Below are 20889 nucleotides of genomic sequence, written 5' to 3' on the forward strand. Positions count from 1 at the left end.
GGTCTCCTAAACCTTTTCTGGTGCTCCTAATTTTTTCAACTGGTAGCACCGGTGCTGTCAAGTAAAAAGGTGAATTTTGAGCCCTGTAGAGGTGAGTCTTCAGATTACGGCTGAAAAGTGGAAATGAATCTGCAGTTCTAACTGCAATGGGTAGTATGTTCATTAGACCATGCAAGGGTGCAAGAGTATTATCAAGGGTGTCAAGCGCCTGGTTAAATCAAGAAAGGTTTTCTATAGTCTCGTAGGTAGCTTCCATCATGTGTTTTCTCAGTGACTCTGGCCGTGATTGCACTTATTCTATATTTCATCATTCCATCCACAAGCCTCTCTTATGGTTGATGGCTACCATAAGCCTGTTGCGCAGTGTCCTCTTAGCTGGATATTTCTGGTAAATGGGCAGTAGTAACAGGGATTCACAGGTGAGGGATTCTGGGAAATGTAGTTCAGTGGACTGAGGCCGGACAGCAATTGTCATCTTAATTGCGTTCATACCCACAATAGGCACACGGTCACGACCTGTAACAAACAAAAGGAAGCCTTTCTTCTGATCGTCTGGCAGTTCTTCAAACACCTCCCAGAAGTTGATAATGTTGAGATGATCGGCGTGATACTCCCCTTCATACACCGTGTTCTGCTTCAACATGTCCCAGTCATAGTGTTCTTGTCCCACCATCACTACTTGTAACTCGTCTGGTTGAAATAATTCCACTGTGTCTCTGTCACACACCTCGAAGAAGCCTCTCTTGAACTCCTCAAACACACTCTGCACAGATGTGTTGAATGCGTAGTTGACATACGCATCGACAAACGCCTTTTTGTTTGAGCTTGTGATGGACTTCCCTTTTTCTTTTGGATCCAGTTCGACATCTCTGCCATCCCATTGAGCTGTGAAAGTCATCAGCATGTTAATGACGGCATCGTCGGTAGTGTCCAAGGTGCAACGCAAACTCTCTGCAACTACAGGTTCAAACTCCTCCATGTCGTCCAATGAGGGTTCGATGTTCAGCAGCTTCTTGAAGAGGGCTAATGGGAAGGGCAGGTGGTTGTTGATGTTGTTTAACATAGCCATGCCACAGAGGACCCCAAACAGGTAGTAGCTCTTGGCCTCAACCCTAGGCTTGGAGGGGAACCAGGCTAGTGTCTGGGCCTCGTTGTACATGAACATCTGGGATTCTGGAGCCATCAACTCGTCAAACACGTGGAAGTAAAAATCTCTTCTGTTGACTTCCGTCAGCTTTAGGTTCTCCTCCACTATTAGTGCACCCCCTAAAACTCTGTGGTCAGCTGCACCTAACTGTCTGAAGGTGTCCTCCACAAGGTGTGTTCGTCTCACCCTCAGCTGTAAGTCTTGGGCAGGGGTAGTGTCAGGGTACGTTCCAACGGGCAACATAAAAGGCACGTCAGCCAAATGGGGTGTGTACATTGATCTTTGTATTAAATCAACATTAAAGAGTACCAGCTTCAGATGAGGGCCTAACAGAAATGGGTATCGGCAAAAGATGACTGGTGTCTCTTCTTCTTTCCACCTTGCACACTGACGCCAAGCAAAGGCATGCATATGGATCCACATAGCATGGGATGTCCGCCACATAAAAGGTACTCGGTGGGAGCTTTGGGGACTTCCCAGATGTGTTTGCTTTGTAGAGCAGTTTGAGGACCTCAAGCAGGTTTTTGATCTCTTGGTTGTTAGTTTCCAAATCTGCATTTTTCAGCATGAAGGACAGGGCCTTTTTGAACACCAGGATTGGCTTCATCAAGTGGGATGGTGTTAGTGAAGCCCACCAGCCTCTTAGTGTTTCCAAGGTCTTCTTATTCAGCTCTGTTATACAGACTGCCAGGGGCACCACAACTGTCATGATGTTCTTCTCCTCATGGAGAAGTGGACATGTCAGAAGAATCATGAAGATATCTGGTGATCTCAGGACAGCTCTTGAAGCCATGAGCCCTTCGATTAAATCTTCAAACACTACGCTTTCTTTGATCCATCGCACTCTCAGCAACTGGTCAAACGTCTGGGCAGCGGTGTCAACGTCCACTGTTGAAGCATTTGTAGCTGATGGCGGAGAACCACTGTGTTTTGTAAAGGTCGCAACAAGGGCTGAACTGTTATGAAACATCCTCTGTACACATGCTATTGCCTCTATGTCGGGGTTGTCTGTTTCCAGCCATTTCTGCAGTTGCATCTTGTCTAACCTTCCGATTGGCATCTCCAAATGCACATGCAATATCTTAACATTATATACCAGTAAGACTCCCTAATCGGGAGATAAGCGACCTTTGGTCGCTTATCTCCACAAATAGGCCAAAAAATGTGTTTTACCAATTATCAAGACAATACGGGCAGTTGACAGTTTGCCATGGTTACTCATTGAAGTTGAATCTCCATATATGGAGATAACCTACGCATCACACTAAGTCTGACCTCACCAGCCCATATTTGGGCATGAGCAACTTATGTCTCCATATATGGAGATATGATGACATCACACAGTCCTCAGCCGATGATGTGGCGTGATGTCATACAATACACAAACGAGCCCTACAGTATAAAGGGGCAATTCTTGCCAGGAAAGAAGCATTTCTTCGACTCAGACCTTATCGCCAGGGTTGGCTTATAGCAGCTGTCGGTAGGACCATATATGAATTCTGTTAGTGTGGATCTCCTAACAGGGCATCATCTGGGATACAATCCCTTTTATGCCCATATATGGAGATCCCTAACAGAATCCCTTTCATGCCCATATATGGAGATCCCTAACAGAATCCCTTTTATGCCCATATATGGAGATCCCTAACAGCATCCCTTTTATGCCCATATATGGAGATCACTAACCGCTAACAGAATCCCTTTTATGCCCATATATGGAGATCCCTAACAGAATCCCTTTTATGCCCATATATGGAGATCCCTAACAGAATCCCTTTTATGCCCATATATGGAGATCCCTAACAGAATCCCTTTTATGCCCATATATGGAGATCCCTAACAGAATCCCTTTTATGCCCATATATGGAGATCCCTAACAGAATCCCTTTTATGCCCATATATGGAGATCCCTGACAGAATCCCTTGTATGCCCATATATGGAGATCCCTAACAGAATCCCTTTTATGCCCATATATGGAGATCCCTAACAGAATCCCTTTTATGCCCATATATTATGGAGAAATCCCTGCTCTGAGTATCTGACATCAGTGTGATGTCACCTGTTTATGCCCATATATGGAGATCCCTGCTCTGCGTATCTGGTTGCTATGGTAAACAGTTGGTTGCTAGGGTAAAAAAACATGGTTGCTATGGTAAACAGTTGGTTGCTAGGGTAAACAGTTGGTTGCTAGGGTAAAACCATGGTTGCTAAGGTGGTTGCTAACGTACACTAACAAACCAGCAACAACAGACTGTTGCCACAGCAACGTACACAAAGGTTTGTGTACACATGTGGTGTGATGTCATACTGATGCGGAGATATGAGCAGGGCAAAGGTGTGACGTGTGACCGACCGACCGACCGACCGACCGACGGACGGCCGGTGGAGGTTTTCATAGTAAACTGCTCCGTGACGGTCGCAACAAAACCTTTTGTTTTAATGAAAACATGTCAATTTAGATAGACATACAAAATTCTGAGATATTATGACCAGTAAGACTCCCTAATCGGGAGATAAGCGACCGTTGGTCGCTTATCTCCACAAATATCACAACCTCCACCTCTCACGTCATACGGGTAGCCATAGTTACACCTGGAATGTTGAATCTCCATATATGGAGATAACCTACGCATCACACAAAGTCTGACCTCACCAGCCCATACTTGGGCATGGACGACTTATATCTCCATATACGGAGATGGCCATATATGGAGATACGATGACATCACAGAGTCCACAGCTGATGATGTGGCGTGATGTCATACAATAAACAAACAAGCCCTATATACTGATGCGATACGATGACATCACAGAGTCCACAGCTGATGATGTGGCGTGATGTCATACAATAAACAAACAAGCCCTATATACTGATGCGGAGATATGAGCAGGGCAAAGGTGTGACGTGTGACGTGTGACCGACCGACCGACCGACCGACCGACCGACCGACCGACGGCCGGTGGAGGTTTTCATAGTAAACTGCTCCCTGACGGTCGCAATTACCACCAGTAAGACTCCCTAATCGGGAGATAAGCGACCGTTGGTCGCTTATCTCCACAAATATCACAACCTCCACCTCTCACGTCATACGGGCAGCCATAGTTACACCTGGAATGTTGAATCTCCATATATGGAGATAACCTACGCATCACACAAAGTCTGACCTCACCAGCCCATACTTGGGCATGGACGACTTATATCTCCATATACGGAGATGGCCATATATGGAGATACGATGACATCACAGAGTCCACAGCTGATGATGTGGCGTGATGTCATACAATACACAAACAAGCCCTATATAAAGGGGCAATTCTCACCAGGGAAGAGAGCATTGCCTGGAATGTTGAATCTCCATATATGGAGATAACCTACGCATCACACAAAGTCTGACCTCACCAGCCCATACTTGGGCATGGACGACTTATATCTCCATATACGGAGATGGCCATATATGGAGATACGATGACATCACAGAGTCCACAGCTGATGATGTGGCGTGATGTCATACAATAAACAAACAAGCCCTATATACTGATGCGATACGATGACATCACAGAGTCCACAGCTGATGATGTGGCGTGATGTCATACAATAAACAAACAAGCCCTATATACTGATGCGGAGATATGAGCAGGGCAAAGGTGTGACGTGTGACGTGTGACCGACCGACGGACGGACGGACGGCCGGTGGAGGTTTTCATAGTAAACTGCTCCCTGACGGTCGCAATAAAAGATGCAGCACAAGCAAAGTGTGTATTCCATCCAGATGGTATAACGATGTATCTTGCTTTATCAATGCGCCACGGCAGTTGTACCAGATTGGGTGTCAAGCTGCCTTCCGGGCAGCTACCAGTTCCAAGCTGACCTTCCCCGCCACTTCCAAAAGACCACAGCTGGCCCGAGGACCCCAACACCAGAGTGTGGTAGCTGCCACATTCAATCTGTAGAGCGGGGCCATCAAACTCCTGTACTTGTCTGGGTATCAGTTCATTAGCAGTGGAGTTGTTCCCAAGCTGACCTTGGCTTCCCTCTCCAAAGGTGAATACCCTCCCATCCTTTGTTAAAACAGCAGAATGAGACATTCCACAGCTCATGTGGTCCACCTCTAATGTTCTGAGGGCAGGTACTGCGCAGACATTGAACCTGCCCCTCTCGTCCACCCTGTTGAGCCCAAGTTGGCCGTCTTTGTTGGCACCACAGCAGTACACCAAGCCTGGAAGAGTGAGGAACAGACTGTGTGATCCTCCCGCTGCGATCCGGCTCACTGCTATCCCAGTCAGAGAGAGCACCGGGGCAGGTGTTGGCTGCAGTGCCACGTGCTTCCCCAGACCCAGCTGACCGTGACTGTTGGAGCCCCACGAGAGGACTTCTCCCGCTAGAGTCAGGGCCAAAGAGTGAGAGCTTCCACAGGCAACTTGCACCACAGGGAGCTTGTCCAATGACATCTCCATATACGGAGATGGCCATATATGGAGATACGATGACATCACAGAGTCCACAGCTGATGATGTGGCGTGATGTCATACAATACACAAACAAGCCCTATATAAAGGGGCAATTCTCACCAGGGAAGAGAGCATTGCCTGGAATGTTGAATCTCCATATATGGAGATAACCTACGCATCACACAAAGTCTGACCTCACCAGCCCATACTTGGGCATGGACGACTTATATCTCCATATACGGAGATGGCCATATATGGAGATACGATGACATCACAGAGTCCACAGCTGATGATGTGGCGTGATGTCATACAATAAACAAACAAGCCCTATATACTGATGCGATACGATGACATCACAGAGTCCACAGCTGATGATGTGGCGTGATGTCATACAATAAACAAACAAGCCCTATATACTGATGCGGAGATATGAGCAGGGCAAAGGTGTGACGTGTGACGTGTGACCGACCGACGGACGGACGGACGGCCGGTGGAGGTTTTCATAGTAAACTGCTCCCTGACGGTCGCAATAAAAGATGCAGCACAAGCAAAGTGTGTATTCCATCCAGATGGTATAACGATGTATCTTGCTTTATCAATGCGCCACGGCAGTTGTACCAGATTGGGTGTCAAGCTGCCTTCCGGGCAGCTACCAGTTCCAAGCTGACCTTCCCCGCCACTTCCAAAAGACCACAGCTGGCCCGAGGACCCCAACACCAGAGTGTGGTAGCTGCCACATTCAATCTGTAGAGCGGGGCCATCAAACTCCTGTACTTGTCTGGGTATCAGTTCATTAGCAGTGGAGTTGTTCCCAAGCTGACCTTGGCTTCCCTCTCCAAAGGTGAATACCCTCCCATCCTTTGTTAAAACAGCAGAATGAGACATTCCACAGCTCATGTGGTCCACCTCTAATGTTCTGAGGGCAGGTACTGCGCAGACATTGAACCTGCCCCTCTCGTCCTCCCTGTTGAGCCCAAGTTGGCCGTCTTTGTTGGCACCACAGCAGTACACCAAGCCTGGAAGAGTGAGGAACAGACTGTGTGATCCTCCCGCTGCGATCCGGCTCACTGCTATCCCAGTCAGAGAGAGCACCGGGGCAGGTGTTGGCTGCAGTGCCACGTGCTTCCCCAGACCCAGCTGACCGTGACTGTTGGAGCCCCACGAGAGGACTTCTCCCGCTAGAGTCAGGGCCAAAGAGTGAGAGCTTCCACAGGCAACTTGCACCACAGGGAGCTTGTCCAATGACAATGGACAGACAAGTGGGACTTTCACCCAGCTGTCCATCACCTCCTGCGCCCCAGGCAAACACAACCCCAGAGCGGGTCAGAGCAAGACTTTGGTCCTTACCGCAAGCTACCGACACAACGTCACTAAGACCCTCCACGCGTCCCGGTGACTTTGGATCGGAAATGTGCTGTCTACCAAGTTGTCCTTTGGAATTGTTTCCATATGACAAAACCTTTCCTTCACTGGTGAGAAATAAAGTGTGTTGCTCCCCGCAGGCGATGCTGATGAGGTTTTCAGGCGTGCTCCATGACCACTGGACGGGTCTTAATGTCCTCTGTTGTCTGTCTCCCCAGCAGTACAGCTCCATGTTCTTTTGCTGTGGAGGGGTTCTGGAAAGGTCGTATTCGGTGAACTCACTGAAGACTTGTTTTTTAGTGAAGTCGGTCGGATGAGGGATGGCGTGTGTCATTGTCGTAGTCAATATGTACACGACTCCTCTGCTGTCACAAGGGTTGAGTTGTCACTGGTGAGTGTTCGGTTATATAGGCGCTGATGATGTCATGCTGATGTCACGCTCTGTCACTGCTCTGACATCACTCTGTGACATCACAAACTCAAGAGGGGAAGGGAGGGGAATATGGACATGACTAACATCATATTGATGACATCACTGAAAGGGTCAGCCATGCCAAACATGGGAGTTCCACACTGCTCCAGACTGACCTCCAAGTACTCTGATAACGGTTACTGCTCTATAGATATAGCCCATATATGGAGATAAGTGACCCCGTAGTAATGACACATCATACTATGCCCATATATGGAGACCACGTTGGTGGGCATCAAAAACGTGACATATACTGTATGGAGACCACTTTCAACTTGATTTGAACACCGTGTAATGACCTGAGAATCTAGAAATTTAAAATCACAGCTGTGCGTGCTGAGCGGTGCAAACACTACACACATGCATATCTCCTTGTCTGTGCCGTTCTGTCCGTGACACCAGTTATTTTATATTTACGAGCACGGATCTCCATTCATGGTGATACAATCGAATACATTTTGGCTATCCATACAACCACCTGGTTTACCCCTAGTAGACCCTAGCCACTGCCTATTAGAATTAGACCATAGTAACCACTGTTTACCATAGCAACCACATAGTTGACCCTAGCCACTGCCTATTAGACCATAGCAACCACTGTTTACAACCACCTATTAGAGTCTAGTAGGTGGTTACAAGGGTGAATACAGCTGGTTGCCAGGGTCTAATAATTAGACCCTAACAACGATTTTTTTACCCTAGTAACCACTGTTTTACCCTAGCAATCACCCTAGAAACCAACTCTTAAATCTACAGTTGATTTTGTCAACAACAGCGTCACGACAACCACACTTAATTAATTCTGCCCTTGTCCCTTTTATGCCCATATATGGAGATCCCTGATGTCATCAATATTAAGCCCACATCTGTGAATGCCTATATATGGATATATTGTGTCAGTGTAATGATAACCAGTGTGGCTCTTGCGACGCGAGTCACACCTGCAAAGAAGTCTGTCCTTGTCCCTTTATGCCCATATATGGAGATCCCTGTCCTGATGTCATCTATATTAAGCCCATATCAGGGAATGTCCATATATGGACATATTGAGTTAGTCTCTGTTGTTTCAGCGCGGTCTCGCCCTTTAGGGTGAGGTCGCTTCTCACCCTTTAGGGCGAGGTCGCTTCTCACTCTTAGGGCGTCTTATTAGTTTATATTAATGTATTCATGAATACATTTTCTCCATTATGGGAAAATGCCAAATATGGAGATGACTGACATCATACATGTCTAACATCATAGTCCATATATGGGCATTCCAAGATATGGGTTTAATATGACATGAGAGATCTCCATATATGGGCATAAAAGGGACAAGGACTGCATTTTTGCATTTTGAGAGTATGTTTATTTTCACAGTCAATCAATCGATTGTGTTCCATCTTGGAATTATTATTAATCAGTATCTATAATTATCTATAATAACTAGTACGACGCCTCAGGGCGACATGCGACCTCGCCCTTTATCTGGCCAGTGATGTATATCGGACCAGTTACCCAATCTTAACAGTACCTGTTGAGATTGGCAGAACATGCCCATATATGGGCATTACCAAATATGGGCATTCCCAGATATGCCCTTAATATTGATGACATCAGGACAGGGATCTCCATATATGAGCATAGAACGGACAAGGACGTAATTCATTTGCAAGTGTGATCTAGGGATGCCCATATATGGGCATGTCAGAACATGCCCATATATGGGCATTCCCAGATATGCCCTTAATATTGATGACATCGGGACAGGGATCTACCTATATGGGCATAGAACGGACAAGGACATAATTAATTTGCAAGTGTGAGTTGGATATGCCCATATATGGGCATTCCCAGATATGCCAGCCCTTAATAAAGATGACACTGGAACAGGGATCTCCATTATGGGCATAGAACGGACAAGGATGTAATTTGCAAGTGTGATCTGGCAATGCCCATATATGGGCATGTTCTGACATCACATTGTCGACTATATATGGGCATAACCTATATGGGCATAAAAGGGACATGAAGCCAGAGTGTGATGTCAGAGCAGCGTATTAAATCATTTTTAAAATGATAAATACAAAACAAACGTTTTTGGAAATTTTCCACCCGACAACAACGATATACTTATGTGAGAAATATTTCTGCGCCTGCAAAACTCTTTCTCTGTGCATTCAATTCCTGTCAAATAAAGTTCCATAGACAGAGCGGCTGTTGTCTGTGTCCAGTGACAGGAGGAGGGCGGGCCCTCCACCCAGCATGTGTGCTGTGTGAAGTGGCATTAGTGCTCTGCGAGTTTCACAATAAAATAATTGGAGAAACTGAAAATTTGAAAAAATTGCAAGTGTGGTTGCTCCGATGCGAGTCGTGGGTTGCGCCATTGGGACCCGAGGAAAACGTTGGGACGAATAGCCTACCGTTGGAGGCCATGTGACTGATCGCGTTTGTGATATATGTTGTCTTGTTTTTAGGAAATAGGCTCCTCCCTCAAATTTTGCAAGCAAATTGCATTGTTACTTATGTGTATTTAATTTTGGGAGGATTGTTCCCCTAAAAATCACGTTTTGGCATGAAACGGTTACATTTTGTGGTCCCCCCTATGGATCAAAGTGGAAATACTTTTGGGAATTCGTTGAGCATACAACCCTTGACATGTGATTCAAGTTTGGTGTTGACTGGACGTTTCGTTTGAGATTTTTGGCCTTTTCTGTTAAATAGGCCTAACCCTCTCCCACTAACTTTTGAAGCCTATTACGGACGAACATTATGAACTATGTATGGACAATTTCTTTCTTCGCTTGAATATGTTTATCCCATTGGTCCAGAGAACTGATTTGTGTATGTTGGAAAAAAAGGAGCAAAAAGTGTGTTTTGAAGAAAATTCAAAATGTCGGAAAATCAATCCTGACGCAAATGGGCGTGGCCTATGTGTCATATCCCTAGGATTAGATTTTCTGACCTACGGTTCAAGAGTTATAGGGCAAAACGTAAAGTGGGCAGTTATAGCACCACCATTAGGCCGACTGAGGTAATTCTTTTTGAGACTTGAATTTTCGCGCTACAGAGGATTGCGCAATAGGTCTTGCGCAATAAGCATACAAACACAAACTGTACGCTAAATATGCATTTTGAGAACATGACATTTACTTTATTACTTTCACCATAGCATGCATTGTATATTTCCGCGTAATGGGTGACTTCCTACACGACCGATGTGTTAGGAATAGGCAAACGGACGCAACATTACCCCCTCGTGAATTGTTGTGCTGGAATGGGATAGGAAGGGATGGGATAACCCAGATTCCACTGTTGTGTTGGGTGGGGATATGTGGTCCAAGATGAGTTGGAGGTGGGTTGGGGAGGCCCTTGAAGATTGCTTGAAATATGCTATTGGTCCAGAGCTCAAAAAGGTTGAGAACCAACTAGGGATGAAACGATATGAACATTTCATATCACGATTATTGTGACAAATAAATCGCGATTTACGTTATTATCGCGATAATCAAAATCCATTATCCTGGGAAAGAACATTTGCCAAAAAAATAGCTGATCTACAAGCTCGCAACACGCTGTGAGCATTTAATCGGGAGTGAAAAAAAACACTGTATCAAGTACGTATATTATAAGTACTTTTAACCAATTATAGAGGGTTTATGTGGTACCGGATATGCAGCTCGGCAAATAAAAGGTGAATTGATCCCAGTGCAAGACGGAGGACGATATCACGATAAATTAAGTCTCTGTGATACGATTATCGTGAATGTTTTTTATCACGATAAACGATAATATCTTGTATCGTCCCATCCCTAGAACCAACCACTAATCTATTCCTCTTACTTTATCCATCGTTCCATATTACACTCACATTAACTGAAACTGAAACAATACTGATTTTGTAACATTTATGAGTGAGCAAACACATGCCATTAAATCGCCAAATTTCCAACTAAATGATGACACTTTCCCTTCTTGAGATTCCTTTTCCTTTTCTGTGGAATTGCTTGACCTCTTACTTCCCACTAACTGACTTCATTGACTGGTCATCTTAGGTCACCAGGTCATTTAGTGCACTGCTTCTCAAGTATGGCATAATTACAGGTGGTCCATGTCTTGTCTTTCCAACTTTCCAACATCCCATCGTGCATTGTGCAGAAGTTGCACGGAGCTTCCGGCGCCGCAGCCGAGTGTGATCTACAAGCTCACAACGGTTGCATCTGCGACGTGAGCTTGTATGTCTGCTGTTAACTGGAAGTGTGGTGCAAAAGATTCTCCAGTAAATTCCCGCGGAAAGAGGTGGATAGTGGTGGTCAGTCTCGTGGCATTTTCTGGCTCCAACCTTGCACTCATGATTTAATATTTTAAGCACAGTCTCTCAAAAAATGTAGTAACATATTGCATTTCCCATCCAGCAAAATGCAATTGACAAAATACTCAAAAATAATTAAATATGGATTATATGTGCATGTGTGTGCACGTGCGTGTGTGTTTACAGTATGTATGTTTATTATCCCTGTGTTGACAATTATGTATTATGTAGGGGCACTGTCACCTAAAGGGGTACTGTCACTTTAAGAAGTCATCTTAAAATATGAGTTAATATTTTGTATGATGTCATTGTGGGAATGCGCAATTATAAGCCTGTCAAATTAATTGACTGTACTTAGACTACTTACTGTACTGGTCAGCTGTTGTTGGGGAGTGAGGAGCAGATTACACTGCGACATGAGTTTCACACTATTTCAGAGCGTTTTCAGAAAGACCACGTGACCTACTGTATCATACTATTATAATTTCGGGGCGTGTCAGCGGGCCTTTAATGTAAAGATACAAATAGGAAACAAAACCAAAACACCAGCCTATATCCTTTAAGCTGTTGCTGTAGTTGACCATCTTGGCCACCGGGTGGTGTGCCGACCTCACAAAAGGAAACGCGAATCATCAGCCCACATAGTCAGAAGCCGGCTCCTTTTTTACCTCTCCTGCTATCTTTAGTAGGACTTGTGTGGGACTGACTGATGACAAGCATTGACGTGGAGGTGGTATTTGTAAGAAAGTGAGGCTGTTTGGGCTATTCTAGCTCGCAAAGGAGTGGGAGGACTCCGTCAGCGGGCAGGCGTTATACATTAGTCACACAGATAAAACCGCATTAATGTGCGCTACAGTGAAAAAGGAAAACAGAAGTCGAAATAAGTGAAAATGTTCTTGATTCGGATCCAGAGCTCGAGGTCAGGGGAGTGCGTTACACTTAACACCCCTTAACTGGCCACTAACTTAGCATGGGAATGTTCCCCGCACAAGATGTGGTGTTGTTCTCCGCAGGACCCCGTGGTTTTCTGATTGATATATGTTGTTCCTCGAATCTCCGTAGGACCCCGCGGTTTTCTGACTGATATATCTTCTGTCACAAAGTGCTGGAGTGAGCTCCGCGCTAATCACCACTAAGTAGGGGATGACCCGACGGTGACCATCTCGTTCTCCCCTCCAGCCAAGGTCAGCGAGGCTACAGCGGTTCCCCTCAGGCGATTTCGGAGGCCCACGCCATCCCTGCACACACACTATCTGGGGGAGATAAATTGAAGTTTCAGGCTGAGATCGCTCTCTAGAGTCTTCTCTAGTGGGGCTTACGCTGTAATCTATTCAACCAGGTGCGTGGGCTCCCCCGCTCTCATTCCTACCTCGACGTCTCTGCCAAACTCCTAGGGTGCTTATGTAATTTGTGCGTGTGTGTGTGTGTGTGTGTCAGTGAGTTCTGTGCAATGCACTTGTGTTTTTTTGTGTGTGTGTGTGTGAGTGAGTGATTGTGTGTGCATTGCATACATGTGTGTGTGGCGTTGAGTCGGTGTGTTGCCGGGAGAAAGAAGGGTGTGTGAGCGAGTGGGTAAGTGCAGGGTGCATGTGTGTATATAAGGGCGTATGGGTGTTTTCCCTACAGCCTTTGATGCCTGGCCTGGCTGGGAGAGGTGCATTACTGACTGATATGCTGCTACCCAAACCCCAAGCGTGTGCTTCACACACTTTTAGCTCTTGTGTCGTCGTCCCTCTTGTCGTACGCGCATATGAGCACTGAGGGACGTGCACTTACAAGAGCCAGTATTCCCCTTCCCCCCCACCACCACCCGCCTAGGGATGGGTCCAGATGAAAATGTCTTTATGTCACGTCGTGATTATTGTGGTCAAAATAATTGCGATTGCTAATTGAAATAGGGCTGTCACGATTATGACATTTTGCATGACGATTAATTGTCGCTCAAATAATTGCCATTAACAGTTTGATTGTGTTTTTTGTCGTTGACAATTACGTTTCTGTATGGTCTGTAGGCTATGAAGTTGCACATGGCAGATATGACACATAACCTGAATATACAAAGAAATGATCGAACGACATACAGCATTTGACAACTTTACATTGATAGTGAAAATAGCCAATCTACATCTGCTATTTCCACTATTTATTTAATATTTGAACATATAAACATTTTTCAACATGTAAACGACTATGACGATTATCACAAAATCATTGCGATTAGACGATTATATAATAATTGTGACAGCCCTAAATTGAACATCCATATTGGCATTGGCACAATTGGCATTCATGTTCCGGGGTGGAACTGCCGATCTACAAGCTGTGAGCATGTAGATCGTCTATTTTTGGTTAAAAAGTTGTAGTGTATGTATGACGGCGGACAATTTCAGGATGAATACATTCAAATCTGTTTTTGATTTGATCACAATAAACGACAACATCGAGAATCCCATCCCTACAATATCCCCTTGCTCACAGGTTAGTGAATATAGCCACCAGGGCAACCCTATGATATGCTACTGAATCCCCAAGCGTGTGCTTCACGCTTTTAGGTCTGAGGTCAGGACAACCCTATACTGTAGGTCAGGGGTCTTCAAGGTTTTTTTTTTTCAGGCCAAGGACCCCCTAGCTCATACATGGGCAACTGGCGGCCCGGGGGCCACGTGCGGCCCCCACCTTCACTTAACGCGGCCCGCAGGTTAATATCGGAATACTGATATATTATTGATTCAGCTTCCAAACACGCGAACATGACCCGCTTTAATTACTTCAGTACATATTAGTACTAGTAGCTTACGTTTTTAAATGTCCAATGTATATGAGTTCATAAAGATAGCAAAAGAACATATAAATGCATTTGAAATTAAATGAAAATTGTACTTTTCAGGGTTCCAATTAAAACAGAGCTAAACCTAATTTAGGATTTCAATTCAAAAATAGCAAAACCGTGACGCGTTTTGAGCTTGTAGATCGGCTATTTTGTGCTATTTTTGACTGTGTATGCATTGTGGCCCTCTGGAGTGAGGGTGAACATATAGTGGCCCTCTCCATCATCAAAGTTGCCCACACCTGCCCTAGCTGAAAGATGGATGAAGCGTGTGTGCGCACTTCCCTAAACCCTAGAAACATGATGTTCCCCCTCTAGGGCATAGGGAACGCTGACAGACCACAAGAGATTGGAGGGACAATCAAAAAACTCAATAATGCTAATTCGTCGAAAATAGCCGATCGACAAGCCAGCAGTAGATCGGCTATTGTTGTATGGAGATCTTAGATTCCCCCACAGAATATGGTTCAATCGGTTTATGTAAAAATAAAGTGCCCTATCACACTAAAGATTTGGTGGCCCTCCCTGTAGTACTATCGCAGAGGACCCCGGCCCACCTAGGGGTCCCGGTTGAAGACCCTTGCTCTATGCTATAGCTATGTCAGAGGTCAGGACAGACCTATGGGTTTAAATCGTCACTGTCGGGCAGAAACCTTGTATCTCCCAAGTTTCAAATTTCCATGTTTTTTTTCGTAAAGTAAAGCCTTGCTCCATCACACGAGACTGTCGTGCACAAAACCAGTGAAAACAGCCGATCTACAAGCAACGACAGCAACGATATGTATGCGTCGAGGAGGTTAGGAGGCCGGCCGGGCAGCTCTGGAACGTACAGTGGGGCGGCATAGCTCAGGGGTTGAGAAACCGTTATTAGACCACGAAGGGTTCCCGAAAGGGTTCCCAGTTCGAATCCGGGCTCCCCCTGAGTTAATGTCGAAGAGTCCTTGAGCAAGACTCCGAACCCCTAATTGCTCCTGGTGAGTAGGTTGTTGCCTTGCATGGTTTCCTCTGCCACCGGTGTATGAATGTGAGCGTGAATGGGTGAATGTAATGCACAATCTATGTAAAGCGCCTTGGATAAAAGCACTATATATAAATGCACCATTTACCATTCACAGTACGAGAACAGCTGTTAATGAGAGGCCGTAATGGTGCCGTTCACACGGGAGCGAACACAACAACGTGGCCTTTGTCTCAGAAGCACCTGGGAGGACTAGGCATTGATACACCACGCTCTGTCCTCCTCGCTTTCTCCCACTTCTCTCTCTCTCCTCTCTGTTCGTCTGCCTTCCCCACTGCACGCACGCGCGCACGAGCACGCGCGCGCTCTCACGTACACGTACGCAGTCGGGCTCCTCCCTCGGCTCTTCTGTTTATTGTGTTCGCCCCTTTTGAGCACTTAATTTTGCAACACACAGCCCAAAACCAATCCCCTCTTCTTTTGGTTGTATCCATTGTTGTCGGGAGAAACAGGTCGGTTGTGTGCTAGCGCTCTCGCTTTCCCAACTCTTGCTCCTGCTGGAGGGATCGAAGCATTATTGAGTCCTTTTGATTGTTCCTCCAATCTCTTGTGGTCTGTCAGCGTTCCCTGTGCCCTGCGGGGGGAACATCATGTTTCTAGGGTTTAGAGACGCGCGCACAGACACACGCACGCACGCACGCACGAACGCACACACACACACACACACACACGTGCGCACACATGCACTCATGCACGCACGTACGCACGCACACTTGTCAGGGCCTCACCTGGCGTGGAGAGTAGCCAATGCAGATACACAACACTTAATGCGTAAACACCCATCCACACGCACGCCCAGGGGCGTCACAAGGGGGGTGAGGAAAGTGGGACTGAGTTACTAGGGCCCAACGTGGAGGGGCCTTAATTATTTTATACTTTAGCTATTGTAAAATAGCAGATCTACAAGCTTGTAGATCTGATATTTTTTTAAAGTCGTGAAAATGTCTGCACATCTTTGAATATATGTATTTTTAAGCGAACATTTGTAAATACATATCCACCTGTTTCAGCGGGAGTTTACTGGAGATTATTTGGACCACACTTCCGGTTTAACAGCAGACATACAAGCTCATGTCGCGTCGCAGATGCAACCCGTTGTGAGCTTGTAAATCACACTCGGCTGCGGCGCCGGAAGCTCGTTACAACGTCTGCGCAATGCACTATGGGGCGTTGGAAACCCGTGGATACATATCATTTTGAGGGTCCTTCACTTGAAGAAGTTTGAGCACCACTGACATAGAAAGAAACCCCCTCCTCCTATGAAGAACATTCATGGGGGGGCCCGCAGTAAATCCTTGTACCCACTACTCAGGGCCCAGAATTTGGTGCGACACACCTGCGCACGCCCGTCGATCTTATACAGTACGTCTGCCACACACACACACACACACACACACACACACACACACACACACACACACACACACACACACACACACACACACACACAGGTTGAATGCTAGCAGATATACTGTACAACAGAACACAGTATTATGTTGCCTATCTGCTACCAGCCAGTAGCGTTCAACACTATAACGTTGGCCCTTCTCAGACATTGGGCCACGGACTCTGTGCTGACTCGTTTTGTCCCTAGTGGACCAAAACAGCGTTTTGATTGCCACGGCAATCGTTCCGTTTCCCCTTCCCCTGCTCTCACAGACTGCTTTTGGTCTCGTTTCACACAAATTGACTTGCATTTATGTCATGACATATAGGATGTCATTTAGCGGAGCGACTCCTGGAATACATAGCTAACCGTTTGATTTTTTTTTTTTTTACTGTTCTCGATCCAAATAACTCCTGTTGACCCGCTCTTTGATCTATTTCGGTGCTTTTGTCAGATCGAAAAAGCCAGAACAATAAATCTAATCCTTCACACACCGCTCGTATGCTTCTACAGGAGGGGGAACACGGTCCCAAGCGCCTCAGCAGTCCCTTCTCCTCCCTGCCCGGTCTCAGGTTCCTTAATGTCTTCCCGTCCATACAAAGTCGTGTTATTATGATCTTGATATTTGGTGTTGAGCAAGTTGTGTGCGTGTATTGTGTGGGTGGATGGGAGGGTTAAGGTTGTAGGAGTGCGCGAATCCTAACCTGAACCTGACAATGAGGCTGGCCTGACAATGAGGAGCGGCTGGCTTTCTTTCACCTTTCATCTGCACTAGAGAACAACTCTCCTGTTTCATTCTCACCGCTAAGCCCCTCCGACACAATGCACTTTGATGTCGGTGCGGCCCGCACACGCACGCGTTTTTTCTTGCGCACAGAGGACACGCACTCACTCCACATGCCCACGCGTGCGCGTTTGTTCCGTTTTGCCTCGCGTGTTTACCCGACTGTGGTTTTTTTTAAGATTAGATTTAAGATGAGAGAGAGAGAGGGGTTTACGTTGAACAAAGGAGGCGAGGCAAGCACAAACCCACAACATTGGACCAGGACATTCCAGCTGTGTGTGTGTGTGTGTGTGTGTGTGTGTGTGTGTGCTTATTGAGGTTTTTCTGCCTTTTATTAATGCGAGGCTCCGGATAGACATCTCACGGCATTTTGAACTCGCGTCGAGTTCCTGATGGTCGGGGACCGAAAGAAATTTAGCGAAAATGAAATTATGGCTTAGTACGCACTGTGAAGGCCCGTCATCACGGCCCATGCAGCTTTTGCGGAATGTGCGCTCTTGCGTGAACGGCCTTTTGAGTGTTACTGATGCTATGTGATGCTTATCAGTTAGTGACATGAGTCAGCGTGCACTCTAGTCCCTTTAGTCTTTTTCTTTTTGTTATTTTGTGTGTGTGTGTGTGTGATTTGTTTCATTTGAGATAGAGTTAAGGGCTTTGAACACAGACGCGTTTTTTTCGCACGGAAAAAACAGACCATTTCATTTTTTTCAAGAAAACAATGATTCTCTATGACCTCTTGCACACCGGCTCCGAATTTGCCATGCGGCAGGTGGCTGCGGCAGTGCGTTTTTTTCCCGATCGAACCCAGTTCGATTCGTGCGTCTTATCGCATGCGGTAAAAACTAATTGACTCCTTTTATGACTCCTTTTCGGATCCGCAGTGTGGATTCCGCACAGCCTTGCACACCAAATCCAATATGTTTTAATCATGCAGCAAACGGAAAGAAAACACAATGGTCCTGTGTGCAAAGCCCTTTACTTGGATGTGATTTTGGCTGACTTGTTAAAACGATCAAGGCAATAATCTTTGAACGTTTCTTCAATCACCATCAAAGCTACCTCTGCTTGCTCTTATCCACGTCTATGTGTCCTCAAAAATCAACCCTCGTTATTATAGGACTTAATAGGACTGTTCTTGAGTCACACGAATAAAAGGTCGCCCGGTGCACCTGTGGCCTTTCACCCACTTCTCTCTTCTCACGTGCTTATTTCCCAGCACAGGTGAAAACAACAGGACCCATCTTAACCTACTGGAACCGATACGCACAATCCCCTCTTGGCTCGGAACGGTGTAGGTTAAATCGGACAATGGGAAACGTCTCGCGAGTATCATCGTGGCACGGGGAAGGGCTCACGTTTTGAAATGTGCCTCGTTAAGCCGCGCTCCCCGCAACAAATCTGCTACCTTGTCTCTCTCGAGCAACGACGGTGTCACACAGGTGGGCAAAGACAAAAGACACAAGGATCGGCGTGTTCCTTCCTTTCTGAAAGCCTGTCCGTTTATTATAATGGCGTCGCGCGTCTGTTTTCCTTTTGGCCGGCTTTTCAGATCAGATTTGGGGCCCTTATACGTCTCTCTTCACCTCGCCCTCCTCCCACAATGCCCCAGCAAAACAACAACTTTTTTGATTACTTTGCTCCGGGGCTGCCGCCACAAAACGATTGCCAGCTTTTATACCGTATATCCCTTCTCAAAAACTGCTCGGCAACAGTGGAACATGTGTGAACCTAAAACCATCATGTGTGTTATCTGATGCCCCCCCCCCCCGTCCGTTTTGCCTTTGTGGTAGTCCCCCTTTCCTCATCCCTGGCTTATATTACCGCGGGAATGTGTGCAGCATGCATGCAGCATTCGTGTATAAATATATACCAGTTGCCAAGGACCGATGCCCCTTAGCCGTGGCAGCTGCGGGAGACAGGTATTCATTCTTCCTGCGAGGGCAGGGCCGGGCAGTTAAGGAGGCAGAATAACAGTGTGAAAGGCTAGCCTCTGGTGTCAGGTGGGCGTGTGTATATTGTGGTGATGATCAAATGTTTCCTGCTTGGGTCCTGGAGTTACCATGGCTTTTGTCTAAGTTTAGCCCGATTTATCTTATATATCTTGACGTCTCTGCTGCTGCCAGACTTTCAGCCCGGGGGTCTTCCTGTTGTTTATGATTCGATACCACCGGGTTGTTGTTTGTTTGGAAGAAGAAAGTCACGATGCCTTTAGAGAAGGAACTCGATTCATTCTTGCAGCATTTAATCTGATCGATAGCGCCGATAGCACGTTTTGGAATTGTGTGACATTTCACACACAAGCCAAGCAGCAAACATGACTGTGTTCTTGTGCATTAAGGCTGTCACAATTATTACATAATCGTCTAAGCGCAATTATTTGACCTAATCGCAATTATTCGGGGATAATCGTCATAAGATCTGTTTATTTGACAGGGACCTTGCTCATTAATGGACATGTCAGTTTTCACTTCAATGTAAATGAGCCAGATTTAGCCCGCTGTGGGCTAATTTCCATCTGCAGTCCCTGGACCCCCATTGGTGGTGATCAACCCCCCAATCCAACCCTTGATGCTGAGTGCCAAGCAGGGAGGCATTGGGTCCCATTTTTATAGTCTTTGGTATGACCCGGCCGGGGAATTGAACCCCCGACCTCCCAGTCTCAGGGCGGACACTCTAACCACAAGGCCACTGAGCTGGTCAGACAGACAGACAGACAGACAGACAGACAGACAGACAGGATCCCCATTGGTGGTGGTGATCAACCCCCCCAATCCAACCCTTGATGCTGAGTGCCAAGCAGGGAGGCATTGGGTCCCATTTTTATAGTCTTTGGTATGACCCGGCCGGGGAATTGAACCCCCGACCTCCCAGTCTCAGGGCGGACACTCTAACCACAAGGCCACTGAGCTGGTTATGTCATAATCCTTTACATTGTTGAAAAATGTTTATATATGTTCAAACATTCAAAAAAATAGTGGAAATAGCAGATCTAAAGCACAACGCATCGCATCGCGACGCGTTGTGAGCTTGTAGATCGGCTATTTCCATTATCGATGTTCTTTTTAAAGTGTGAAGTTATCAAATATGTCCTTCCCATTTCATTGTATATTTAGGTTATGTGTCATATCTGCCATGTGCAACTTCAAAGCCT

The 20889-nt window shown here is 46.2% G+C and overlaps 1 protein-coding gene and 1 pseudogene across 2 annotated transcripts in view; one reads left to right on the forward strand and one right to left on the reverse strand.

Annotated features, from left to right (window-relative positions):
• Window positions 1–20889, forward strand: part of mrpl23 (mitochondrial ribosomal protein L23) — an 89607-nt gene that overhangs the window by 8475 nt on the left and 60243 nt on the right. The gene's annotated exons all lie outside the window — the stretch shown is intronic.
• Window positions 308–7293, reverse strand: LOC308293590 (putative E3 ubiquitin-protein ligase HERC6; annotated as a pseudogene). The gene is made up of 3 exons: window positions 6216–7293; window positions 4941–5597; window positions 308–1339 (listed from the first exon to the last, which is right to left on the reverse strand). The product of its transcript is annotated as a putative E3 ubiquitin-protein ligase HERC6 (transcript).

Source organism: Nannobrachium achirus, assembly GCF_963921795.1.
Source record: "Nannobrachium achirus genome assembly, chromosome: 11".
Lineage (NCBI taxonomy): Eukaryota > Metazoa > Chordata > Actinopteri > Myctophiformes > Myctophidae > Nannobrachium > Nannobrachium achirus.